This window comes from Caretta caretta, chromosome 7 (assembly GCF_965140235.1).
Source record: "Caretta caretta isolate rCarCar2 chromosome 7, rCarCar1.hap1, whole genome shotgun sequence".
Taxonomy (NCBI): Eukaryota; Metazoa; Chordata; order Testudines; family Cheloniidae; genus Caretta; species Caretta caretta.
In genome coordinates this window covers 92,063,451-92,089,163 of record NC_134212.1, presented here as the reverse complement: position 1 = coordinate 92,089,163, position 25,713 = coordinate 92,063,451, and the positions used below count along the sequence as shown (strand labels likewise).

Sequence of the window (25,713 nt, the reverse complement as noted above, 5' to 3'; positions counted from 1 at the left end):
TTATCATGTATTATCTAGTACACAGTAACCGGTTTACCCCCACACTTTTTTTTCCCTTAGTTTGGATGCACCTTTAAAGTATTTAGAGCTGGTTGTTACGCTTCAATGTGACCCAGCTCAAATGAAGAGTGTCTATGGGGGTTTTAAAGGATATCTTAATTGAGTTAAATTAACTCATCTGAGAAAATTGGATTGAAAAACACTTTTGCCCCAGAAGACAGAAGTTTATTGTGCTGAATATAGGCCTTGTTTAGACTAGACTCGATAGGTGATGTTGGCACATATGATACGTTTGTGAAGTCTAGTGCAAACAAGGCACCTTGCTTTAACCCATGCTAAAATGGGTGAGAGAAAAGCGGTAACATTACTCCATAACTCTTAGCCTAGACAAGTCCTGGACAGCCCAGGCATAATTCACTTCCCTAAATTAATCTCCGCTTTCTCTCCTGCCTGCCTTAACCACGTATTAGCACTAACGGGGCAATTCTGAGTGAAGTGCAGTGTTGGGAAAGGCGCTGGGTTTATCCCTACTGTTCCCACGGTGGCCATCGATTTAAGTAAATTCCCACAATTCTTTGTCAAATACAGAGTTGACATAAGGAGTAGCGTGCATTTCAGACCCTGGCTCTTCCCGGGGCCAATGCAGCTGACAGTTGTTGTAAAGTGAGGATCATTGCTGTGAATAAAGAGATGGCCAGCCAGCTCATCTGGCCAGATTTTCTATTTTAAAATCCACAGCACTTTCTCCGATCCTTTACCAGCTGCTTAAAGTGGCACGTAAAGTACTTTTGAAAGAGATCCATTTGCCAACATTTTGCGGGCTCTGTTGGTTAATTCTTTAACATCCGAGTCGTTACTGAATCAAAGAGAACACCGCATGCAGGAAGCAAAAACGAACACCCTGGCCTCTCCTTCCAGAAAAGCACTCTCCCCCTTCCCTCTGGGAGGCAACCCAGATCAGCTTTAGCTCTTTTCAGCCCGGTCTGTATTAAATCCTTGTAGTTTAAGGTGCCCCATGTAAAGTAAGCAGAGGCCAGGGGAGTTGGTGTAATCCGATTCCAGTGAGCTAGGGGCCAGGATTTCACTGTAACTTTGCTGCGGCTTCCCTAGTTCCCGGCGGATCGGCACGAGCAGAAGTTGGCCGCCCCGGGCAGCCCTAGGAGGAGGCTGTGTGTACCCCTGACCTGGCCACCTCTTCCACACGGCGTCTCGGACCGTGCGGGGCGATTCAGCCCAGTCACCCTGCGGCGGCCGCAGCGCACGCCAGGTGAGCGCCTCCGGGTCCCCGGTGCCGAGCTTGACCTTGGGTTAGGGTTTTATGGCAGCTCTTCCGAGAAGGGCTGGCTAGGCGGGGGCGGTGAGAGGTGAGATTGGGTGCGAGGGGGACAGCGGGATGGTGGAGGAGGAGAGGGTGCGATAGGAGATGAAAAGGGATCCGGGGTGTTAAAGGGAGTGGAGTGGAGTCGGGGGGAAACTGCAGCGGAGGAAAGACCTGTGGGGTTAAGGGTGTGGATGTGTTTGGGGGGGGGGGGGGAGATGCATTATTATTGGTATTGCAATAGCACCTACCGGCCCTAGTCATTGGCTGGGGCCCTACTGGGTGAGGGGGAAAGCGAGTGTGTGTGTGTGTGAGAGTGTTGGGGATAATGTGGGCTAACGGGGTGCGTGCTGAGGGTTGTGATGGGGAGGGGCCGCCGGGAGGGCCGGTATGAGGGCAGAGGTTTGAAAGGAGAAGAAGAGGGGAGGAATTCAACGGAATCGTTGCTTGTATAATGAGAAGAGAGTTTCTCTCTCTTGTCCTACCACCCCTGTTCATGTTGTCAGGCAGCCAGTCCCCTAGCAGGAGCAGACGTCCAAGGTGCAAAGGCAGCCAATGGCAGGGGCCGCAGGTTTGTATAATTTTTGGTGGTGCCCAGAACGGGTCCAAGTCCCTCCCTCCCCACCTGCCTTGTAAGCCGATATATATATTTTAAACGAATGTAAACGCGGACTGGAAACAGTAAGTGTTTAACAGTTTCCCTATATTACACAACGTGGGGGGATGAGGGGTTTGGACTGTGGAAGGGGGCTCAGGGCTAGTGCAGAGGGTTGGGGTGGGGCTGGGGATGAGGGGTTTGGAAGGGGGCTCAGGGCTAGGGCAGAGGGTTGGGGTGGGGCTGGGGATGAGGGGTTTGGACTGTGGAAGGGGGCTCAGGGCTAGTGCAGAGGGTTGGGGTGGGGCTGGGGATGAGGGGTTTGGAAGGGGGCTCAGGGCTAGGGCAGAGGGTTGGGGTGGGGCTGGGGATGAGGGGTTTGGAAGGGGGCTCAGGGCTAGGGCAGAGGGTTGGGGTGGGGCTGGGGATGAGGGGTTTGGAAGGGGGCTCAGGGCTAGGGCAGAGGGTTGGGGTGGGGCTGGGGATGAGGGGTTTGGAAGGGGGCTCAGGGCTAGGGCAGAGGGTTGAGGTGTGGAGGTGAGGGCTGGGGAGGAGGTTGCTCACGGTGCAGGAGGGGGCTCAGGGCTGGGGTAGAGGGTTGGGGTGCAGGGGGGTGAGGGCTCTGGGTAGGCTGGGGATGAGGGGTTTGGGGTGTGGGAAGGGATTCAGGGCTAGGGCAGAGGGTTGGGATGAGGGGTGTGGGAGTGGCTCAGGGCTAGGGCAGAGGGTTGAGGTGCGGGGGTGAGGACTGCAAGGTGGGGCTGGGAAATGAAGGGTTCATGGTGCAGAAGGGGGCTCAGGGCTAGGGCAGAGGGTTGCGGTGTGGGGGGGATGAGGGGTGTGGGAGTGGCTCAGGGCTAGGGCAGAGGGTTGCGGTGTGGGGGGGATGAGGGGTGTGGGAGTGGCTCAGGGCTAGAGCAGACGGTTGAGGTTTGGGAGTGGCTCAGGGCTAGGGCAGAGGGTTGGGATGAGGGGTGTGGGAGTGGCTCAGGGCTAGGGCAGAGGGTTGAGGTGCGGGGGTGAGGACTGCAAGGTGGGGCTGGGGAATGAAGGGTTCATGGTGCAGGAGGGGGCTCAGGGCTAGGGCAGAGGGTTGCGGTGTGGGGGGATGAGGGGATTGGGGTGTGGGAGTGGCTCAGGGCTAGGGCAGAGGATTGGGGTGGGGCTGGGGATGAGGGGTTTGGAAGGGGGCTCAGGGCTAGGGCAGAGGGTTGAGGTGCAGGGGTGAGGGCTGTGGGGTGGGGCTGGGGGATGAAGGGTTCACAGTGCAGGAGGGGGCTCAGGGCTGGGGTAGAGGGTTGGTGTGCGGGGGGGTGAGGACTCTGGCTGGGGGCGCAGGCTCTGAGGCAGGATGGGGTGGGGATGAGGAGTTTAGGGTGCAGGCAGGCTGCCCCAGGGCTGGGGCCAGAGAGGAAGACTCCACGGTCCCTCCAGCCCTTTCCCGGCTGGCAGCAGCGAGATCCAGGGAAGGGCTTCCCCCCCCCCCGGCAGCACACTCACCCGGTACCATCACTGCACATGCTCCTAGAGGCCGGTCCCCTTTCAGGTACAGGAAGCCCCCTTGACTCACCTGTGGTGAGTGCCGGGGCGGGGGGAGGGCTGCCATCATGTGCGCGCCTCCTCCCTCCACAGGCAGCAGCTGCACTGCCGCAGCAGCCTGCCGCCGGCACTGCTCCTTTTTGCAGCCAGTGAGGGAGGGCAGCCACTCCCTGCCCAGAGCACAGGCAGGGACGCTCTGGGGGAAGTGCGCCTAGGGTGACCAGATGTCCCAATTTAATATGGATGGTCCCGATTTTTGGGTCTTTTTCCTACTTAGGCTCCTATTATCTCCCACCCCCATCCCGATTTTTCACATTTGCTGTCTGGTCACCCTAGGCATGTGGGGCCGGGGGAGAGACCCGTCCCCGAATATTGGTGGAGCCGGGCCCCTGGGCCCTGAATTTGCTGGAGCACAGGCACCATAGGCCCATGTAACTCGTTGCCCCTGGCCAAAGGCAAGAAGGTTTCCAAATGCTCCGCTAGTTAGATCGGCTAGGAAACTTCCTGGGGAAAGTGGCTTTTCCTTGGTTGTCGTAACAGGCTCGGGAACAAGGATGTGGTGGTGTTATCTGGGCGAGGCAAGGTACAGAGGCGACCGGAGAGGGCATGGGCAGGGGTCTACCAGAGCAAAGGGCAGCCTTGTTCTCTGCCTGCTTGCATGCAAAGTGCAGGAACCAAAGCAACCCATTATTTTGAGACAAAGGGATGTCATGATTTAGATCTGATAACTTTACCTGCTAGGAAGAGTTTCAACTGGGAAATAGTTTCAAAAACACACTTTGCAAAACTGTTAGAGGGCAGAGTCCGGCTTTCTCTCCTTGAGTTCAAAGGCAAAATGCCCGGTGAATTCAGTGGGAAGAGGATTGCTGCTTTGGGGCTGGACTGTGCTATGTTACTCACATCAAGTAGCATTGTCCTGCACAGGTACCTGTATCAAATTCAGTGGCACTGACTCCATATGTGAGGGTGAGAGGTCCCACAAGCTGGCATTCTGGGCTTTCTGTCAAACACTCTTCCTGTAAGTGTATTGGAGATGAGATTTTAAAGACACTGTGTGTTGCGGTAGACCTATATTTAGTCCTGCATATATGGAAATAGTTTGCTGCAGTGTTGTATAAAATTATAAATGTGACTATTTTAGAGCTGGTTAAAAACTTTTGAACTTTGAAAATATTATACTAAAATGGGCATATTTCATAAAAAAATTGTATGAGAAATTCATTCCATTTTCTAGTTAGCTATGGAGCTAGTAGAAACATTTCAAAATTAAAAAAATTTCAACGGGAAAAGTGGGATGAAACTTTCACCCCCCCACCCAAATCATTTGAGTCCCATTTTTTTTGACCAGCTCTACAATATTTACAGTTTTGTTGCTGATTGTATAAAAAGGCAAACTTGTACAAAAGCTCTGTCCTGTAGTCCAATAGTTTGAATAACATGAGTTTCTTCACTAATATTTTAAGTGAATTATCTTCATATTCCCTCTACTTTTGTGGTTTCCAACCACAGAACTGTGATAGATTGATTTTTTAAAAAAAAAACATATTTGTTTTCAATTTTTCAGTTTATAATACATCAGTATGATTAACCATGAGTGATACCACCTGGGAATTTGGATAGTTGAACCATTTTTTGATTGTATCACAGAATGTAATTATCTTATTCCTTGGGATACCTGTGCAACTATACCTGTTCCAAATTCTATTTGAAATAATTATTTCAAATATAAGAATGAACATTGGAGCATTTGCAGCATGAGCTATGCTTCTGTAGTATGTAATATGTGCAGAGAGGATTAATTGTCTGTCAGTTTATTACCTAAGACTTGATCATGCAAAACCTTAGTGATGCACATGGTCTTTACTTATAGAAGTAGACCCATTGAAATCAATGGAATTAATTGTGTGATGAAGGATTGCTAAATGTGGCCCATATTATTGTATAGGGATATTAAAACCATAAAAATAAAAAAGGTGACTTAATCATGTTGAGAACCTTCTGGGAGGTCCTCAGTGCTAGGGGTAGTTGAGTGCTCAGCATCTTGCAGGACTGAGCCAACCCATAAGTATGAAGTAATATAAATATGCAAATACCTTCCAACCTACCTACATTATAAAGCTTTTAAACAATTATTTGTTTGTATCTCTATGTAGTTAGTACATGCTTGATAATTCAACTAAAAAACAAAAAAGCAAAATGAGAATACTTATAATGAGCCTTGGTTGAACTAGTACTTTTTGATTAATTTGCCATTAGTTTACTTTTAAACTTGTTTAATTCCAAGAATGTAGACTCTTAATGAAACATTTGGGATGAATTCAAGTACGTTTGCGTGATAACCTTTTGACTGCGTTGATTTTATCGAATTAACAAGCTAGTTGGAGCAGCCACATTCTATTTGTTGTTGTATGTCTGTTCCTGCAGAGTCAGTGAAATAACGTTTCCTTTAATGCTGGGAAATTACAGGGAAAACATGAAACTTAATGAAGTGTAGCAGGATTACACTTTGCTCAAAAGAGGTCTGTTATGCCTTTATTGTATATAATGTTGTTATTGTTAATGTAACATCATTACAATGCAATCTTTCACAAAAATAGTCCGTAGTATTATCCATTCATTACTTTTTCTCCACTATTTTATTTCATACCCTATTTTTCCTTTCTATTCTATCTTTTACTTTGTCATTACCTGTGAGAGCATGTGGCAACACCATTTTAATTGAGAGTATGTCAATATTTTCTTTAGAAGCCTCCATTTTAAGCACTCTAAAACTCACTCATTAACTTTTGCTTTAAATTAAGACTGGGAAAGGCATGAAATAAAAATATCTCCATGCAAGAGAGTGCATTTTTATTTTACAAAGCTTTGTCAAAATTGGTTTAGCTACAAAAATTCAGGGAGGAAAAGCTTGAAAACAGAGTATTTTGTCCAGCTTTTGGCATTCAGTGTTCATCGCATACCTTTACCTAACAAATGGCTTTAAAAAGGTACACTTTTACTGACTGTTAAGGCTGGGCCAAATGCTGAAATCCTTTAGATAAAGCCTGTAGGGAGAGATTTTCAAATATTTTAGGTATGCACAGGGAACTGCCTTCCTTAGTTATGCATATAGTTACTGCACTTGTATGAAACAAAAAAGTAATTGAATGCTCAAACATCCTTATATGATCATTTGGGCATGCAATTAACAGATAGGTGTGTGCAGCCATAGTGACTGCACACAAAAAAAAGGCATGTAATTTTATGTATATTTGGCAGATGCTTGTCCTCGTTGATTTTACTTTACAGGTATTTGGTGATAATTGTAATCAATTTCAGGAGGCATTTACTGTACTGTTCTTTACAATCCCACCTGTCATGCATGAAGGGATCTTTGTATTGATAGGAACTGAATGTTATTCACTGGAATGTGTTCTGCCAGTCAGGTGGAATTATAAGGCTCCAGGAGTGTAGTATGTCCAGATAATAACCAATACTCTTTTTGTAAAGCATGCTGAGATGCCTCTAAGCATACAGAAAAATACGCAAAATTACCCAGTCACAATGTATACTGCTTACATATGAAAAAACAATGAGGAGTCCTTGTGGCACCTTAGAGCCTAATGCATTTATTTGGGCATAAGCTTTCATGGGCTAGAACCCAGTTCATCAGATTCATGGAGTGGGTTTTAGCCCACGAAAGCTTATGCCCAAATAAATATGTTAGTCTCAAAGGTGCCACAAGGACTCCTCATTGCTTTTGCTGATATGGACTAACACAGCTACCACTCTGAAACCTGCTTACATATGAGAATGTTACACTCTGTGCACTTTGAGTATTCTGTGGATGTGCTGTTAAAGTTTTACATACTCTAAAAGTATTATGCAACTAGTCATGTTTTAATTTAGAAGCACACTCGAGGAGATGGAAAAGTCAGTGGGGCACGGCAGCTTCCAAAATCCACTGTAAGTGGTTTCTGGCTGGAATAAATGTCTTGCTTTTATATCAGTATTTTAAAATTTCTATTCCCGCTCTGGCCTGATACACATTCTTTCTACATGATCCTGCTGTAGCATCTTACAAAGCATTTACATCAAAAGACATTTCTGTGGTGTTCCGTGTGGATATCAATAAAAAAACCTGCTATACTTCATTGCTCAGAGATTGAGAGAGATGCTGTACTGTAGGGGTAATTTTCAGTGATTTTAAAAACTATCCCACTTCTTACTATTTCATTTAAGTTCAAGAGACCTCTTGTCATCCCTGCTGTAATTTTCTAACAGGAACTGAATTTGATACTCGTGTGGAAAGTTCAGAATTAGTTACTTGCTATTAAAGTCCTGAGACAGTAGTAAAGAATCACTGATTTGCTGTCTTCTAACATGAAATGAGAAATGGTATTAGAATAAAGGAACCACTATTTTCCCTGAAGCTACTCAGTCTTTCCAGCTCTTCATCGCTGTAGTTTCATCTTAAATCTTCCTGGAAGCCCCTTCTTTGGAGACCCTGATATCCATTAAAAGAAATGGTATTCATATTTCATATCTCCCTGTTTCCTGTATAAAGAAACTTAAACAAGAATGAATATTTAAAAACAAGTTATAGATCCACAGACCTCATTGGCTTTATCATTCATCCCTGGAGTAGGGTTTTTTCAGCTGTTTCACTTGGATTATCCAATCCCAAAGGTGTAGAGGATGATCTCCCTTTGCTGTGGTGGGAGTCCCATTGCCGCAAGGGTCACATATCAATTCAAACTGGGTTTGGAAGCAGCTGCCAGACTCTTTTTCTGGATTGCCTACCTTGATCAGTCTTGAGCATGCAGGACCTCAGGTTCAACTGTATGCGGTGACCCAGCTGGTGTTAGCCAATATTTATCCCATTTCAATTTTAATCAGGGCTGTGGTCTCGTGGTCTAAGGTTTGGTGCATTTCACTGCCCTCTATGTAATACGAGTGACTCCTGCTGGGGATCTTGGGTAAAATTCTGCAGTTCTTACACAGCCTTCACTATGGCAAAAATTCAGTTGGGCTGGATTGTAGATTGGAACGCAGGAGCACCAAGCCCAGCAGCAGCTCTGGGGTCCATTGTGCTGCAGGGAGACACAATACCTCTGGGAGCTCTCAGGAGCACAGATGGCTTCTGCACCAGTCAGGGAAAGGGAGGTGCAGTATCCACTTCTCTGCTGCCCCGCCCCCACTTTTTCCTGCCCTCTTTACAAAAGGTACTGCTAATGCCACTGTCAGTGCTATCCCATTGACTTCAGGGGGAGTTTTGTTGTAGTGAAGACTAGGTAAGGATTGCAGGCATTGGCCCCTTACCAATAAAACAAAAGAAGAAGCCTAAAATTTCCCTTTGTAGGACCCATGTGACCACACCTAGCTCCTTTAGGAGCTGTGCTCTAGTATCAAAGTGATGGGTATAAAAAAAATCCTTGTATTTAGGGTTATTCTTTGTTTTAGAGTAGCAAGACACAATCCCAATTTTTATTTCACTGGGAAGGGGTTGATGCCCTGTAGAACAAATACCTTGCACATTCACTTACCATATGGTCCCTAGCTAACACAGTGATTGATACCTGAGATCAGATTGCTCAGGCTGCTTGTTACAGTGCCCTGCAGAACTCAAATATAGCTAGGAAGGACCTCTCTCCTTCAATAGTCGAGGCCAAATCCAGCACTCGTTACCTGTAGACTTAGGAGTTGTGCAAACTTCAGAGGCAGTAAATCTTAGCTCAACAGCAAGATAACTTAGCCAAAAGATGAGCCTGCTGTTGGAGTCTCAAAAGCCTCTCCCCTCAGCCAGACCTGCAGTGCAGCTGAGAGTTGTACAGCTGCTGTGGAGAATGAGATCACAAGGTGTGTATGATTTTATTAGAACCAGTTTGCTTATCCCTGTTAAACCTGATCAGTTGTCTGTCATGCATTAAATGATGCCATTTAAGAGTTTACTTTGGGTGCAAAGCCTGTGCACTGAGCTGTCTTGTTTGCAAGGTTCTCTCTAAAGTGGTGTATTCTGTTTTTCTGCTCCTAAGCACTTGTAACAAACCAAACAAGGCTTTCATTTTTTTCCCTTGTATGTGTCATAATTATTTGTCTGTGCCTCCCTTCTATAGACTCATACATTTAACTACTTGATGCTCTTAGAAGGTGAAATAATGAACTTAGAGGATGGTAACTGAAGAGTTCGTTAGTGTCATTTTGAGTCAGTGATTTTACTAGTCTTTTACTGTTGGAATATTTTCTTTTTCTTTTCTCCTTTTTCTGTTATTTTATTGTGAGGTGATTTTTACTGGTTTTATTATGAACTCCATCTTTCCTCTGTGAAAGAATCGGAGCCTTATGCATTAACAAAGCTGAGTTTAATGAGGCCAAAAAGCCATCTTTTCAATCACAGGGAATACATTTTCAGTTTGCAGCGTAATGGCTTTTCTCAAAGCTCAGAGAACTGATTCCCTGGGATATTCCAATTTGAGACTGTATGGATTTTAGTTTTCTCTGTCCCTCCTCCTCTGCTATCATTTTGTGTAGACCAGACCAGTTTGTGTTAACACTTCTTTCTGTCTGTAGACATTCTGATTTTCCAGAAGACATGTTTTCATTTGGATGACAGAGCCAGTCTGCCCACTCTCATCTGCCCATCTTTCATCCTGCATCATATGCCTGGAGAACTTTCCCATCAGCTGGGCACCTTGCTTTCATAGAAACCACTTCTTAAAATACATTTCTTCCATAAACCCTTTAAAATGAATCCACCAAGGAAAGGTCATCCTGTCTGAGCTGCCTGATCTACTCAACCAATACAGGTTTCAGAGGAACAGCCGTGTTAGTCTGTATTCGCAAAAAGAAAAGGAGTACTTGTGGCACCTTAGAGACTAACCAATTTATTTGAGCATGAGCTTTCGTGAGCTACAGCTCACTTCATCAGATGTATACCGTGGAAACTGCAGCAGACTACGGTATACATCTGATGAAGTGAGCTGTAGCTCACGAAAGCTCATGCTCAAATAAATTGGTTAGTCTCTAAGGTGCCACAAGTACTCCTTTTCTTCTTTCAACCAATACAGTTTGCTCTTTGGGGAAAAGCTTTACTTCCATAAGCAGTATCTTCTAGACACCCCCACCCCTCCACCTCAGCTCACAGCACTCCTCATTTCAGTTCAGGCTATGTTTTGTCATTTTGTTATGTTTTTTATTTAATTAGAATTGCAGCCTCTTCTTGACTAAGAAGCCTGTGCTGTTCCAGGTATAGTCATGGCACAATGTAAATAAAAACAAATCATATCAGTATGCTGGCTGGCAAAAACACATCTATGTTTTAAGTGGTGGTAGAGATTTAAAATAATCCCTCTGTGAAGACACATGAAATGAAAACCAGATGAGCAAGAGTCTGAGCAGCAATTCTTCTCTGCAAGGGCCTGGTTCATACAAAAATAAGCAACTTCTGCTCATCAGGGTCTGATATGAGGTCCCAGAAAGCCCCAGTTTTGTGATGTGAAAGAAGATATTACTGTTGAACTGGGGCTTAAATTTGCTAATTTTCCTGTCTACGTAATTTCAGTCACTTTCCCTCTATTTCATTATGCTTGGGTCATATTCATATTTGAAACCAAAAGTAAAAATGGGGACTCTATGGAATACAATTAGATGAGAGTAATGAATCCGACAAAGTGAAGAATATACTATATGGAGCATTGCAGCTTGGAGAAAAAGAACCTTCAACGAAAAAAAATATGCACGGTATGTCATCACACCACACAGACACTGCCTTAAAAATGTGAAAATGCTCAGCCTTCAAAACAGGATGTTAATGGAGAACAACTGTGTTGCCTCAGTTTGTTTTTGCTTTTTGCATGTGGCTGAGATGTAAATTGGCAGGGCAACAAAGTTTCACAACAGAGACATCACTGTGCATGCCAGCAAGAGCCTGTTTCCTGTAGAAACAAGCACTGTGTCCTTGGATGACATTTTTTAATCCAGTAGTGCACAATACAAATCTCCCAGGGTTTGAAAAAATAATCATTCCAGGTTGCTTAGGGATCCAGATGTGGAAACTATGCAGGGACAATGTAGGGTGGAGGTGCATGAGAAAACCTCAAATTTAGTGTTATTGTAGGTTTCTGGTCCACCACTAGCCTACTCTCTGCTATTTGGAGTCATTCTCTCACCTTTTACCTGTAGTTGGATTTTATCCAATTAATTTTAATTTCATTTACCCTGCTGCAGTAGCAAAGTTAAAATGAACTAATAGAGTTATGCAACACCGCTAGTTGGTTGCTGGAGAAGTTAGTGGATGGATAGTCATTTTTTGGGAGTAGATATAAAGCCACACTGTATAATGCTGCTCTTGTTTGTGCTGTGCTTTGGGCAAAAATACCCAAACACACACAACTTGTGTTGAAATGAAGCCTTCATCTAAATGCCTTCTGGTATAGCTTTCAGGATCTGATGTCTGCCAGCAAGATATGGATGGTAGTAATAATATGCTTCCCAAGTGAGAGCTTTCACATGGGAAATTCTCAAAGACAGAATCACAAAGGCATTTCCCAAAGGATTTCTTAGGGGATTGATTGTACTTTCTGTCCTGTGCTTTGTTGAGAGAGTAAATCCCGGGCACTTCGGATAACCTGGAATATAGGGCTGCCATTTGGTTAGACTGGTTAAGGAGCAAGAGCTATGACAATTACTTATAGAATACAGTAAGCATATGAAGCACTTCACCAATACATCAAAGAGCAGTTCCCTGTAATCTGCTCTAAGACATTAGTTAAAACTGAAGTACACAAAGGTGCTGTCAAGAAGAATAACATTGGAAGGCTTTGTGCAACAGTGTAAACACATGGAGTATATTTTTAAGGATCAATTTTAAGGAGAAAAAGGGAGGTTACTTGCCTCAGAAGGAGCAGGAGGCAATTCTTTTACAGATGAATGCGACAGTTTACAGCTGATGAAGTAGATCATATGAAATCTCGCAAAACACGCAGTCCTTGCCCCAAGAAGCTGACTGTCCAAAGACACAAATACATACTGTATGCAGCATACAGACAGAAGACAAGGACTATTGATAGTTGTGCAGTTCTCATGACATTCTATTTATTGCCATATTTGGGTCAAAAGTCTAGGATGTCCTGAAGCATAGCCTCTTGGGAATGACTCTTCAACTTGTCATTAAACTGTTCACAAATAATCCACATCTCCATAAACAGCATTCAGTAACGTAGGTGAAGGTCAATGTACATGCATAACTGAGAGCAGAATATGGCCCACAGGCTTTTAAAACATGCCTAAATTGTGATGCATAATTCATTTACAGTTGAATTTTTTAATAATAAATCAGGTGAGGCTTTCAAGCTAATAAGAACTTGGTTCAAAAAGAATGTTCATAGCCAGAGATGACTACAATATTTTTCCACAAACAGAACAAGAAAGGCAGTTAGAAATTGTTGGGGATGAATGGGGAGAGGGAGAAAGAAACTGAAGCTGCACTTAACTGGACAAGAAATAAGAGCAGAGCTGGATGTACTATTCATTGTGAACAATGAATTTATTGGATCTGTCCTTGTTTTCTATTCATAAATTGTCCACAAGCAGATTGGAATTCCTACTAACTTGTTTGTTCATAATTTTTTCCAAACATTTATGAACATACAATATATGTGCCCATGGCTTATCTGAAAACTGTCCAGAGTGAGTCCTTTCAGATATTCAATATTTAGAATTTAGTCATGTGATTGCTCACATAAATCACATAGTAATAGTTTCTCTTCTCTGATGGGATGAATTTATTTTTATAAATAGGAGAATTTCCTGAAGAGATCACTGAGGCATTGAATATTTCAGGGGAAGAATTGAACTAAATCAGACAAAATCGATTTTTAGGAATGTCATCTTATGTTTTTCCATCTAAACTTTTTTTTGTAAGAATCTCTGTCCTCTGATATTGCATCATTCTTGTTTCTCTTGATGTCTTGTGTAATAAGCTGGTGAAGGTTAAATAGATTCACTTAATAAGGGTTATGGTAATGGAATCTTGTTAACTAGACTGAGAAGAATAACAGGATAAGGGGATGGTTGTTTAGTCCCAGAAGAGCCTGATGCTTCTTATTCTCTATTGTTTCTGTGCTCCTGAGTTCACAGGCTGACGTATATTGACAAATGACTAGACCAGGGCTCTCAAACTTCATTGCACCGCAACCCCCTTCTAACCACAAAAATTACTGCACGACCCCAGGAAGGGGTACCAAAGCCTGAGCCCACCTGAGCCCTGCTGCCCTGGGTAGGGTGGAGGGGGAGGGGAGACAAAGACAAAGCCTGCGCCCCACCACCCAGGGTGGGGAGACCGAAGCCCAAGAGCTTCAGCCCCAGATGGAACAGCTGTAACCTGAGCCTCGACACCCCGGGCTGAAGCCCTTAGGCTTTGGCACTGGGAAGTGGGGCTCAGGCATTGGCTTTGGGCTCAAGCTTCAGCTTCAGCCCCAGGCCCCAGCAAGTCTAACGCCAGCCCTAGAAACCCCATTAAAAAGGGTTCGCGGCCCACTTTGGGGTCTTGACCCACAGTTTGAGAACCGCTGGACTAGACTAACTACCTGGGTTAAAATTAGCTATAGGATTCTCTTAGACTTTAAGGCCAGAAGGAACATCATGATCATCTAGTCTGATCTCCTGCACACGGCAGGCCACAGAACCTTGTTCATCCACTCCTGTAATAGACCCCAACCTCTGGCTGAGTTACTGAAGTCTTCAAATAATTATTCAAAGAATTCAAGTTAAAGAGAATCCACCATTCACTCTAGTTCAAAACAGCAAGTGACCCATGTCTCACAGCGCAGAGGAAGGTGAAAAATCCCCAGAGTCTGTGCTGATCTGACCTGGGGGAAAATTCCTTCCTGACCCCATCCTGATGGTGATCAGTTAGACCCTGAGCATGTGGGTGAGACCCACCAGCCCAACACCTGGGAAAGAATTCTCTGTAGCAACTCAGAGCCCTTCCCATCTAATCTCCCATCTCCAGCTATTGGAGATATTTGCTACTAGCAGTCTTGGATGAGCCATATAAAACTCATCGTACCATCCCCTCTCCTTGGAAGGCTGTTCCAGAACTTCACTCCTCTGATGTTGTGACATTCTATACCTTGGGGGAGCATGCTGTAACCCCCATATTCCCCATTTTCATATAATCATGCTCTTACATATAAAGCATGCCTTGTAAGGTATCAGGGGAAAGGTTATGATCTGCTGAAAGTCATTTCTCTATCCATAGGTGTATATCATTAATTTATCTGAAGTTATGAGAATTATGTAGTATGGTTGTCACTAAAACATGCTGTAAGTTGGGGGAATCAGCCAGATATTAGCTCCCCTAAGGCAACAGCAAGGAAAGTAACCAACGCCCAGGCAGGGTGTCAAACAACCCATCAACAGCCATTGTCCAGCAAGGGAGCTACAATGCAATGACTCACCTGCATGAGGCCACACCAGAGGAATTGCTCAACCTTGCTTGGAGAGACTCAGTAATGCTTGTTATACCAATAAAATAAAAACCAGCAGGATCTTATTAAAGGGGAAAAGGCAAAATGCCACATTTATTGTGAATACAGAAAGAATCATAGTAAGCAGTTAGTTATAGCTATAACATTCCATTCAATTTCATATTTACACACACACACACACACACACACACACACACACACACACGTTCTGCAAGGTTATCATAGTTACCAGCCTAGAGTTACTCATGCCAAGCCACTGGCCTGGAGGTGAGGAGGGAGCAGGGCCTTGTCAGATGCACATCTGATGCTCCTGGAAGTTGGTTTGCAGAATCAGACCCCAAAGTTCTCGCTTTCTAGAGTCCATTTTTATAGGAATTTCTTCCTATGCCAGTCTATGGGAATTGCTTCATCATGCTGTTACTGAATCAATCAGCAGATGGCATATTCCTGACAGCTCCGTGCTGCCAGATGTTATCATGTTCTTTGGTTCTCCCATTCTTGAGGCTGTTGGGTGGATTCCAGTCTGCCCTCTGGGGGTCCTCTGGTTATTTCCACTTGACGCCTTCTTCAGCCGATGGACACTGGATTCTTAGGCTGGCACCTCCCTGATCATTCAGTTATTATCCACACCAAGCATCCGTCCACATACATCCTCTATCTCTATTTTAATCACAATTGTTAACAAAGCAAGATGAATACAACAAAAGGGCGGGGAGTCTCTGGGTGCTGTTTCTGTTGTTACAGAGTATTGCTTTGAGTCTCTCTCTGTGTGAGTAGTTGTTGTTACAAAGAATTGCTTTGAGAACAGACTCTGTCTTAGAATGTACTAACACAATTAGCAGCTTGCAAGTTTCACACATAGAGAGAGAGAAACAGTACCAAAAACCAAGAGACCTCTTAATTAGTAATACCTTGGAATTTAAACTATGGGGAATTGTCAAGGTTCCTTCCCCACTCTGAACTCTAGGGTACAGATGTGGGGACCTGCATGAAAACCTCCTAAGCTTACTTTTACCAGCTTAGGTTAAAACTTCCCCGAGGTACAAATTAATTTTACCCTTTCCCCTTGGATTTCCACTGCCACCACCAAACTTTATCTGGGTTCCTGAAAAAACGGAGTTTGGACACGTCTTTCCCCCCAAAATCCTCCCAACCCTTGCACCCCACTTCCTGGGGAAGGTTTGGTAAAAATCCTCACCAATTTGCATAGGTGACCACAGACCCAAACCCTTGGATCTCAGAACAATGAAAAAGCATTCAGTTTCCTTACAAGAAGACTTTTAATAGAAGTAAAAAGAAAAGAATCACCTCTGTAAAATCAGGATGGTGAATACCTTACAGGGTAATTAGATTCAAAACATAGAGAATCCCTCTAGGCAAAACCTTAAGTTACAAAAAAGACACACAGACAGGAATATTCATTCTATTCAGCAAAGCTATTTTCTCAGCCATTTAAAGAAATCATAATCTAACACATACCTAGCTAGATTACTTACTAAGTTCTAAAACTCCATTCCTGTTCTGTCTCCGGCAAAAGCATCACACAGACAGACACAGACCCTTTGTTTTTCTCCCTCCTCCCAGCTTTTGAAAATATCTTGTCTCCTCATTGGTCATTTTGGTCAGGTGCCAGCGAGGTTACTTTTAGCTTCTTAACCCTTTACAGGTGAGAGGATTTTTCCTCTGGCCAGGAGGGATTTTAAAGGGGTTTACCCTTCCCTTTATATTTATGACAGGAATCAAACTCATTTGTGATTTTAATACAGAACTTCTTTAATATGATCTAACATGCTCACCTGACTCTGAAGGGGGGGGGGCAAAGCCAAGGGGGAAGAAAGAACATGATAAAAGGGAGTGACATTTGCCATACTTTTCCTCTCTTCCACCTACATCTACAGACATCACGACACCAAGCGACTGAAGCACTGATCAAAGGGGAGAGCCTGGCTGAAGAGCAACCAGACAGCCTGTGGTGAGCAGCATCTAAGTTTGTAAGGGCATTGAAAGTGTTAAGATCAGCTTAGAATGCGTTTTACTTTTATTTCATTTGTCCAAATCTGACTTGTTATGTTTTGACTTATAATCGCTTAAGATCTATCTTTACAGTTAATACATTTGTTTGTTTATTCTACCTGAAGCAGTGTGTTTGGTTTGAAGTGAGTCAGAGGCTCCCTTTGGGATAACAATCCTGGTACATATCAATTTCTCTGTTAAATTGATTAACTCATGTGAGCTTGCAGCGTCCAATGGGCATAACTGGACACTGCAAGACAGAGGCTCCTAGGGTTGTGTCTGGGACCGGAGATATTGGCTAGTGTCATTCAGTTGCAAGTAGCTGGGAGCAGCTTATATGCTAGAGGCTGTGTGTGAACAGCCCAGGAGTGGGGGTTCTCACAGCAGAGCAGGGTAAGGCTGGCTTCCAGAGTCAAGGATTGGAGTGACCTAGCAGATCACTGGTCCAGATAACACCAGAGGGGAATGTCACAGATGGTTAGAAAACTGTCTAATTTCAAACCTAAATTTATTGATAGCCAGTTTATATCCATTTGTTCTTGTGCCAACATTGGCCCTTAATTTAAATAACTCCTCTCCGTCCATGGTGTTTATTTCTCTGATGTATTTATAGAGCGCACTCACATCTCCCCTCAGCCTTCGTTTGGTTAGGCTAAACAAGCCAAGATCCTTAGGTCTCCTCTTGTTAAGCAGGTTCTCCATTCCTTGGATCACCCTTTGAATTCATCCTTTTTGAATATGGAAGATCAGAACTGTGCATAGTATTCCAGATCAGGTCCCACCAATGTCTTGTACAATGGTAATAACTTTTCCCTTTCTCTACTGGAAATACCTCGCCTAATGCATCCTAGGATTGCATTGGCCTTTTTCGTGGCTGCTTCATGTTGGTGGCTCATAGTCATCCTATGATTGACTAATACACCAGGTCTTTCTCCTCCTCTGTTGCTTCCAACTGATAAGTCCCCAGCTTATAGGAAAAATTCTTGTTGTTAATCTCTAAATTCATGACCATTCACTTCAAATTATTAAATTTCATCCCATTTCTGTTCTTCTTTTGTATGATATTCCAGTCCTCCTCTGTATTGGCAATACCTCCCAATTTAGTCATCTGCAAATTCTGTTAACGCACTCCCACTTTTTGGTTGCTACAGGTGACATAGTGGTGGTTCCTTTAGCTGAGGTATGTGCTCAGATGTTTGCTAACTGATAGGCATGTGATTATGCAGGCTGGCAAGCCAGTGACAACTTCTCCTGAGAATGGCTCACTGATCAAGTCTAGCTGGGTGTCAGGAAGGAAGATGATGTACTTGCTCCACTTCTGCAGGCCCTTGTTATTGTCCCACACCCTGTGGGAGAACAATACCATTCATATGCTCTCATCTGATACTTAGTTCTATAATCTTTTCTAAAATGCCTGCCTGGTCAAGTCTTTCGTCTTGTAAATTTTCTAATCCATAGGCAAAATGACCGTGCAAGTAGGGGATTGTTTCATGGGGGGAGATATAGAGGTTTTTGTACAGTTTTCCTGTAAGTGGTTCATGGATAAATTCATAGATTGGTTTATAGATAGTTTTGTCTCTCTCCCTTCATCTTTTCAGGCTCTTTAAATGTCATCCTTCACAGGCTCTGTTATTATTAATCCCTTCACTTCTTAAAAAAACAATTCTCTAATCTCTAAGATTGCTGCCTCACAGTTCATTGACTCACTATCTTTTTCTCTTTGGCTAGCTAAACCTTTCTTTTATGGCTCTCTTTCCTGTTTTAGTGTAGCTACTAACGATCAAAGAAAAAACGTGATGCAGTCTTTCTCTCTGTTTGCTGTCTCCTGAGTTCCGATGTGACTCAATCTCTTTTTATATAAAACCACAGGCTCCCATTTATACTAGTTAGTTTTAGCATCATGAACACCCTTTAGTTCTTTGTTATAGTTCTTTAGTTCTGTGCATCTCTCCTACCTAGCACCTTGTCTAGTGTTTTTTGTGTGTCGGACTAATCCTCTGTTTTCATGTGCAGTTATTTCTTTAAGCATTCCCAGTAGTTACAGATCCATGCATTCCCTGATTGTGAAAGACTGTCATGTGACTTCCTGACAGCCAGTCCCAAATGAGCTGCTCAAAGGCCTCCATCTGTCCCTCACCAGAAGTAGTGTTCTGTTTGCTGCTTAGTTCTGCCTGTGAAGCTGATAGCTTACAAACTGAAGATCTCTATGGGCATAGTATAGGAGATAGATTTTAAAAGAGCAGAATGGAAATGGCAAGTCTGCACGTGACGGTGTGAACATTTCTATCGTAACTCATTTGGGGTCTGGAACTGATTATAAAGGGGATGGGTGAAACATGTGAAGAATTTAAATCTCCTACGAATCACAAAGTCAATGGTTAAGGGAGATGAATATTGAAACTGTATTCCTGGGTTGCAATAGGCATGGTCTCAAGCAGTACCATGCCTGGAAGTCGCTGCAGATTCTCTGTAGTCACATACCTGTTCCTGGGTTTGCTTTGGAGGCGAAACTAGAGAGGCAGTTTTCTTATAGCTTCAAAGATGCCCGAAGAGTAAAAAGAAACAAGCTTAATTGGAAACTAGTTTAAACATGAATTATTCAGTAAGACAAACTGGGACACTGAGCATAGGGAATGTGCCCATTTATTTCAGACATGTCAGCTGTTCTTTGATTCATGGTATATAATTTCTACAAGAAAATAAACTTTTACTTGTGAACAGATCAAAGTTTTTACCTAGTTTCACAATGTGCTTATAGACTAATAGGTTCTTCTTGTTCAGCGGTTGTTTTCTTTTCAGAAATGTTTTCAGCATTTTCTTTTGATCTCAACCTGTTTCCTTCCATTTTAATGTGTGATGTTGCCTTCCCACATTATTTAGAAAACTCAGAAAAAAAAATCTCTATTAAAAGAAATACAAGGTGCCAAAAAGAATGTATTGTAATTGTATTATTTGGACAGATATGATTCTGACTAAATCCAGAGACTCCAGACTGATAGAGAACTTGGAATTTCCAAGTACTCTATTAAAAGAATGAACAACTATTTAGAGGAATTACATGGTTTATGAATCATTTCACTTACCACTGAAATACAGCTACCTGTAGTGTGGAAGTCTGTAACTTTACAATGGCAGACAGTGACACTAGTGCACTACTGAAAGGGAAGAATACTTTAACAAACTGAAATAAGGGAGATTTTTATGTAAGCAGAACATAAATTACTCCGCTTCAACTGGCCAAGCCACCAGGGCGAATATCTCTAGTCTTGTGAAAAATGCCATGGAATCTTTAACGATACAAGTGGTCAAAAATTAGGTATCTCATCCAAAATATGACATCTCCATGCAGTCACACTGTGGACTCATCATCTTACTGAGGCATTGATTCAGCACTGCCTTAGAAGGCAGAGTGTAGACTATTGAGTCTCCAACACTGCTTCCTGTAGCATGTGTTTCCTGTGGACTTCCATACATTTCCTAGCTAGGTTCAACCCATCTTTGTTTGTGAGATCAGACCGGATCACAGCCTGATGTGCTTCAGGTATAGAAGGAGCTATCTGAATCATAACATTATCACAAAGCATACTCAAGGAAAGATGGAAAATAACTATTAGGTGATTTGCATATCCCCCCTCCCAATGTAGGGTTGTTCCAGATAGTGTCAATGGCTTTGTCCAATCTAGTTTTAAAGTATGCCAGTGATGAGGCTTCCAGCACTTTCCTAATACAATGGGATGATTGAAATTAAACATATTTCAGAGTACTTGCTGTACCTCTCTGAGAGCTACATTTATGGTCACAACTTTTAATATTTTAAATAATATTCAAATTAACTTATTAACCCCATTCTAGGAAATCTTCCTGCTGTTGCTCATATTGCTGGAATGACTTTGTGCAATGTAAAATATTTACAAGGGGCCTAAATTTATACCAAGGATTTACAGATCTGTTGAATTAACACCAACTCTGGAGAACATCTTAAGAATCTACATTGTAAGAGTTATTTGAAAAAGCTGAGCATACTCAAGGAAAGAAAATGGAAGTGTTCTGAAAGCAGAGGTGTGTGTCTTTTATGGAAAGTCTTCAGGGAATCAAAAGAGATACTGTATGCCCTCCAGCTAGGTCTGAGATTTTCTAAGAGTGTGGTGACTAAGTTATACATTTTGAACTATATATGGAAATATTTGTAGTATATAGAAAGACATCTTATTAGCCAGAGGAATTATGAAGTCAGACTTCAAACTTTTTAAATGCTTGAATGAAGTTTCTGTTGAAGTCCTAAAGGACCAGTATTGGAACTTTGGCTGCTTATTATTAAATGATGCAGGTAATGGTACTTCATGGTTGTACTGGAGTTGTAAATAAGTAGTCAGGTCAGGAATGGTTCAGTCAAAGGAAAAAACAATTAGTACCAATTAGCCAAATTCTGTCTTAAAGTACATGGGTGCAACTCTTATTGACTTTAATAGGAGTTGTAAACACATATCTGAAGGCAGAATTTGGCCCGTTACAGACACGGTCACATGTGAATGCAGTTTGGTGGTAATGAACATGGAGTAAGAACAAAGGAAGAGATATTTACTAAACAGAAAGATGTGTCTGCTATAATGCCTACCACAGCAGGACTGATATTGGAAATTATTACAGAAAAATCTCTAAATCTATCAGCTCAATGCAGGAAAAGATGCAGTTATTCTAGTTTTATTAGGCTTTGGTTATAACTCAGATTAGTGCTGGTATATATGGGAAAGAAAAGTAATTGTTGTTGAAGGAGGTTCAACAAACAGCAATTAAAATAACACTCAGGTTTCAAAGATTTCTCATGAAATGTGGCCTTGTTCATGTTCGAAAAGAGGCGCCTTTGATGTGACCTACTAGAAGTTCATGCTGGTTCTTAGTGATGGTAAAGTTGCGCACACGCAAAAGTATATTGTCCTGTTGTTTTGGAAAAATATCACAAAGAAATCAGTCTGGTATTGATACAATAATCATAGATTTGTTTCTGTTTGTGCCTTTTATTATAAGAGTGCCTGCCATGAGAGTGAGTTTATGTGGAATAACAAGCTGTGGGGATGACAGAGGCAGTGACTTTCCTTTTGTTTGAATGGTTCTTCTTCTCAGATGATGACTTGAGGTGCAACAGTTTAGTCCTACACTCATTTCTTAAAATACAAGGGAAAATTTAGGCTTATACAGATTTCCGGAACAAGGAAAGTCAATCCTGTATTTTATATGTGAATACGCTGTTTGCCTGTCTGTTTCTTCCTTACAATGTTTCTTAGCCACAGGGTATGTAATACTTTATTCCTCTGACTCTAGGGGTTTTTATATTGATTGAAAGTGACTACCACATCAAAGTATTCTCTTGTACCTAACAGCATGTGTTTCCTAAAATCTTACTTGTTATGGATATGAATGGCATAATTTGTTATTGACTAGTCACTTACACAGGTGGTTGGTTTCTTTTAAACTATTTTAGTTACAAGAGAGTGAGAAAATTTTAAAAAACAAACTTTAATTATGCATTACTTTTTTCATATAATTTGTAATAGGCAGATAGGTTAGGGATAGATGCGATAGCGTCCGCTGAGGGATTTTATTAGATACTGTATAGACTGGTATTGTTGAGAAAGAGAGAATTATTGAAACAATGGGAATTTTAAGGTTATGAATGAAAAAGGTTGGCCTGTGGTTTATTGTTTGACACAATAAGGAAACAAGGGAAAGATAGAAGCACCCTCCACCTGTTAATATACAGACAAACTTTATTCTGAACAAAGTATATGCTCATCCTTTATTTTAGTTAGGTGGTCAGAAGAATGTATGTGAAGGGACAAGAGATGTGAAACAACATATTTACCAAGGGAAAACAGAGTTTCATTCAGCATTTTGTAAAATCAGCTCCTCCTGCACGGCTACCTTTTATTTCAAAGATTGTTTCAGAGCAATATTTTATAGCCTTAATGACTCCTAGATGCAGAGGTGACACCGACATATGATCTCTAATAGCATGAATGGCACTGCTATAATAGAGATGCCTTCACTCATTGATATCATTGGCCACATGTTTTACTCTCTCTTTGAGGTATCTGTGGGTTGTCTGGTGACTTTTTGGTGCCTCAGTAGTGTCCAGCTCCATCATTATTAAAACAATATTAATCAAAAGCAGCAGTCATTTCAAGAACCAATGGGTTTCATCTTTTTTGGTTTTCTTTTGTGTTGAACTCTTTTCTCCCCTATATTTGGAGATGCTGCTCCATTACTGCCTTAAATCCATGAAAGACCAAGGATGTTTTCTATGTAGAAAAATCAAGAGAGTCTTTTAGCTGATGATGTGGCTATCATAATTTTACAGGGATCATTATTTCAGTGGTATACCTAACAATTGTGACCTACAGGAAGTGGAAATAATGGTCATAGTGGCAGTTTAATATCACTGTACGTAAAGGTTGTTGCCCATTAGAAGAACACATAGTGCATTAAACATATTAATTGATTTGTTTGGGTATGTAAGTATAAGCGAATGAGGAGAAACCATGTGTTTTGCCTTTTCATGTCTGATTTTTTGTAAACAAATCTTGCACATTGTAACAAACAAAATTGGTCTAGCCAATTACAGTTCTGTAGAATAAGAAAAATATGAAGAAGAAAGCATTGAGAATCTTCCTAAGAAGTATTTCTGTATTAAAAGAGACACCCCTTATCTGATTCTAAGAGAGTTATGAAGGGGAGTGCACCCCACACAGGCCCTGATGGGGTTAATATGAGCCTGAGAGGCCAATTAACATACCTGGCAGCACCTGCAAGAGAGAAAAAGCCAGACTTAATTGATAATGAAGCCTAGCTGAGGAGAGCCTGGGTGATGACTATAAAGCCATGAAGTTTGTAGTAGAAAGAGATAGCAGGGAGAGAATCTGTAGTCATTCGCTGAGGGATAGAAGAAGTAAGAAGCTGTCCAAGGAGGCCGTAAGGAGTCTGACAGAGTAGACCTTGGCTGCCAGCTACAGGGTCCCTGAGGCTAGGATCACCTAGGCTTCCCTGCCAGCCACCAAGGAAGGTGGGATGAAACGCCCTGAAGTAAGGGGTATAAGGATTATGAAGCCCAGAGACTGCTGGAAGACACCTGTAAGGTCATTTGACTGTAGTTTGGTTGGACTCTGTTGCCTCAGAAGGGGTGGACTAAAGCATGACTTGCCTGGAGGGCCAAACTGCAAGAAGAGAGACCACTGCAGTGAGCAAGCAACCTCCGCAGGGGCTCCATATAGGGACAACCGCTTTGCTATGCCAGGCACAGGGAGGTGCGTATATGGTGAGTGAACCCCTTTATGGGGGCATTTTTCCATTTTACTAGAACTCAGGAACATCACTGACCAAGTCAGCCTTTCATAACTTGAATGAAAACAACTCCACATACAGAAGGGATGAACAAGCATCAGATGAAAAATGAGAGAAATTCAAAATACAAGTACATTTTCTAAAAGTACTAGGTGAGGTCATCTCAACTTCCTGTAGCCCTGACTACTGCTTCCTTGGTATCTCTATATTTAGGAGTATTTCAGACATGAGTTACAAAGCTCCCATAAACCTGCAGAACTATTGCTAGCTCTTCCCTAAGGCTCTGATCCTACAATTGTGGCAGAAAGTGTTCATCTGCGTAGATCTCACTTCAGGACTTGGATTTGAGAGAGCTGGCAGTATCACTGCCTTTTAGCGGCCTGGGTACTTTTCTTATAAGCCTATCTATATGACCACATGATGTAGCATACTCCTTTGTAATCTATATAATGTTGTACTCCCCACACAGCTAGGGCTACCTGGGTACCAAAAATCTTCCGTGAATTAATGGTGAGATGAGCTTCCTCTAGGTCATGTTCCCTCTACAGTTCACATCATTACTAGACCATCCCCAACTAACCCAAAGGAAGAAGAATATTTGGATCACTGTCAGGGTATCTCAGTGATGAAACTGGTTTGCATCAGTGAACAGAAAAAAAGTAATAATTTAGTCACATTAATCACTAAATGCCTTGAGAAAAACATCATATTCCCATGTGTCCTATTGCAGTAGTACAGCAGAATTCTTTCTCATGGTAGTGTTCCTGCAAGATGGAAGAGCGTAAGGCTTTACAAAAAGCTTTTTCTGTATTTGCAAGCAATTAAATTGAAAAGTTTACATCTGTTTAAAGGCATAATGGGAAATTGATGAAAAGCCAATCCAAAGGAGTGAATTTATGATTCCCAGAACAATTAGGGAAATCAAGAAAATGGAAAAACTGAAGTGCCACCACATATTTAGATGTTCAACTGTAAAAGAGAAGTGTTTTCTGGAATGTTTAAAATATAACAGTATTTAAAAAGACAAACTTCAGAAGGAACCCCAAAATGAAATATAATTGCGGAATCAATATATAACTTGGCAGTTCTAAGAAACATTCTTGTAACCTTCCATACTCACTAAAAACTGAACAGTGAATCAACAATGTATATTAAGTACAAATACTGAGAAAAAAAATAGTTAGCAGTGGGGAAGGCATATGACCCCTATGGTAATGACTGCTGAACTCCTGGGCCAACAGCCTCCTGAATAATAAATGTGTAGTTCACTGCTAATTTATTATTAAGAAAAAAAATCCAGAATTCTAAAAATCTTACCACTGAATTAACTTATCACACAATCTAGTGAGTAGGAGAAACCTTGAAGTTGGTGCAAGCTATAAACATGAACCCTAGGGTAGGATTTGGCCTAAGGTGACTTTTTTCATTAGTTTTATTTTTGTATT

At 42.3% G+C, this 25,713-nt stretch overlaps 1 protein-coding gene across 4 annotated transcripts in view; it reads left to right on the top strand.

The window, feature by feature from the left end:
* Positions 1 to 969: 969 nt before the first annotated feature.
* The window catches only part of SLC16A12 (solute carrier family 16 member 12), a 60,445-nt gene continuing 35,701 nt past the window's right edge, over positions 970 to 25,713 (top strand). For 2 of the 4 annotated variants that reach the window (XM_075130945.1, XM_075130944.1), the window contains exons 1-2: positions 970 to 1,267; positions 16,819 to 16,892. The gene's annotated coding sequence lies outside the window, so the exon portion shown is untranslated. The remainder of the gene's footprint in view (positions 1,268 to 16,818; positions 16,893 to 25,713) is intronic. The other 2 variants (XR_012669386.1, XM_048857177.2) reach the window with 1 other exon arrangement.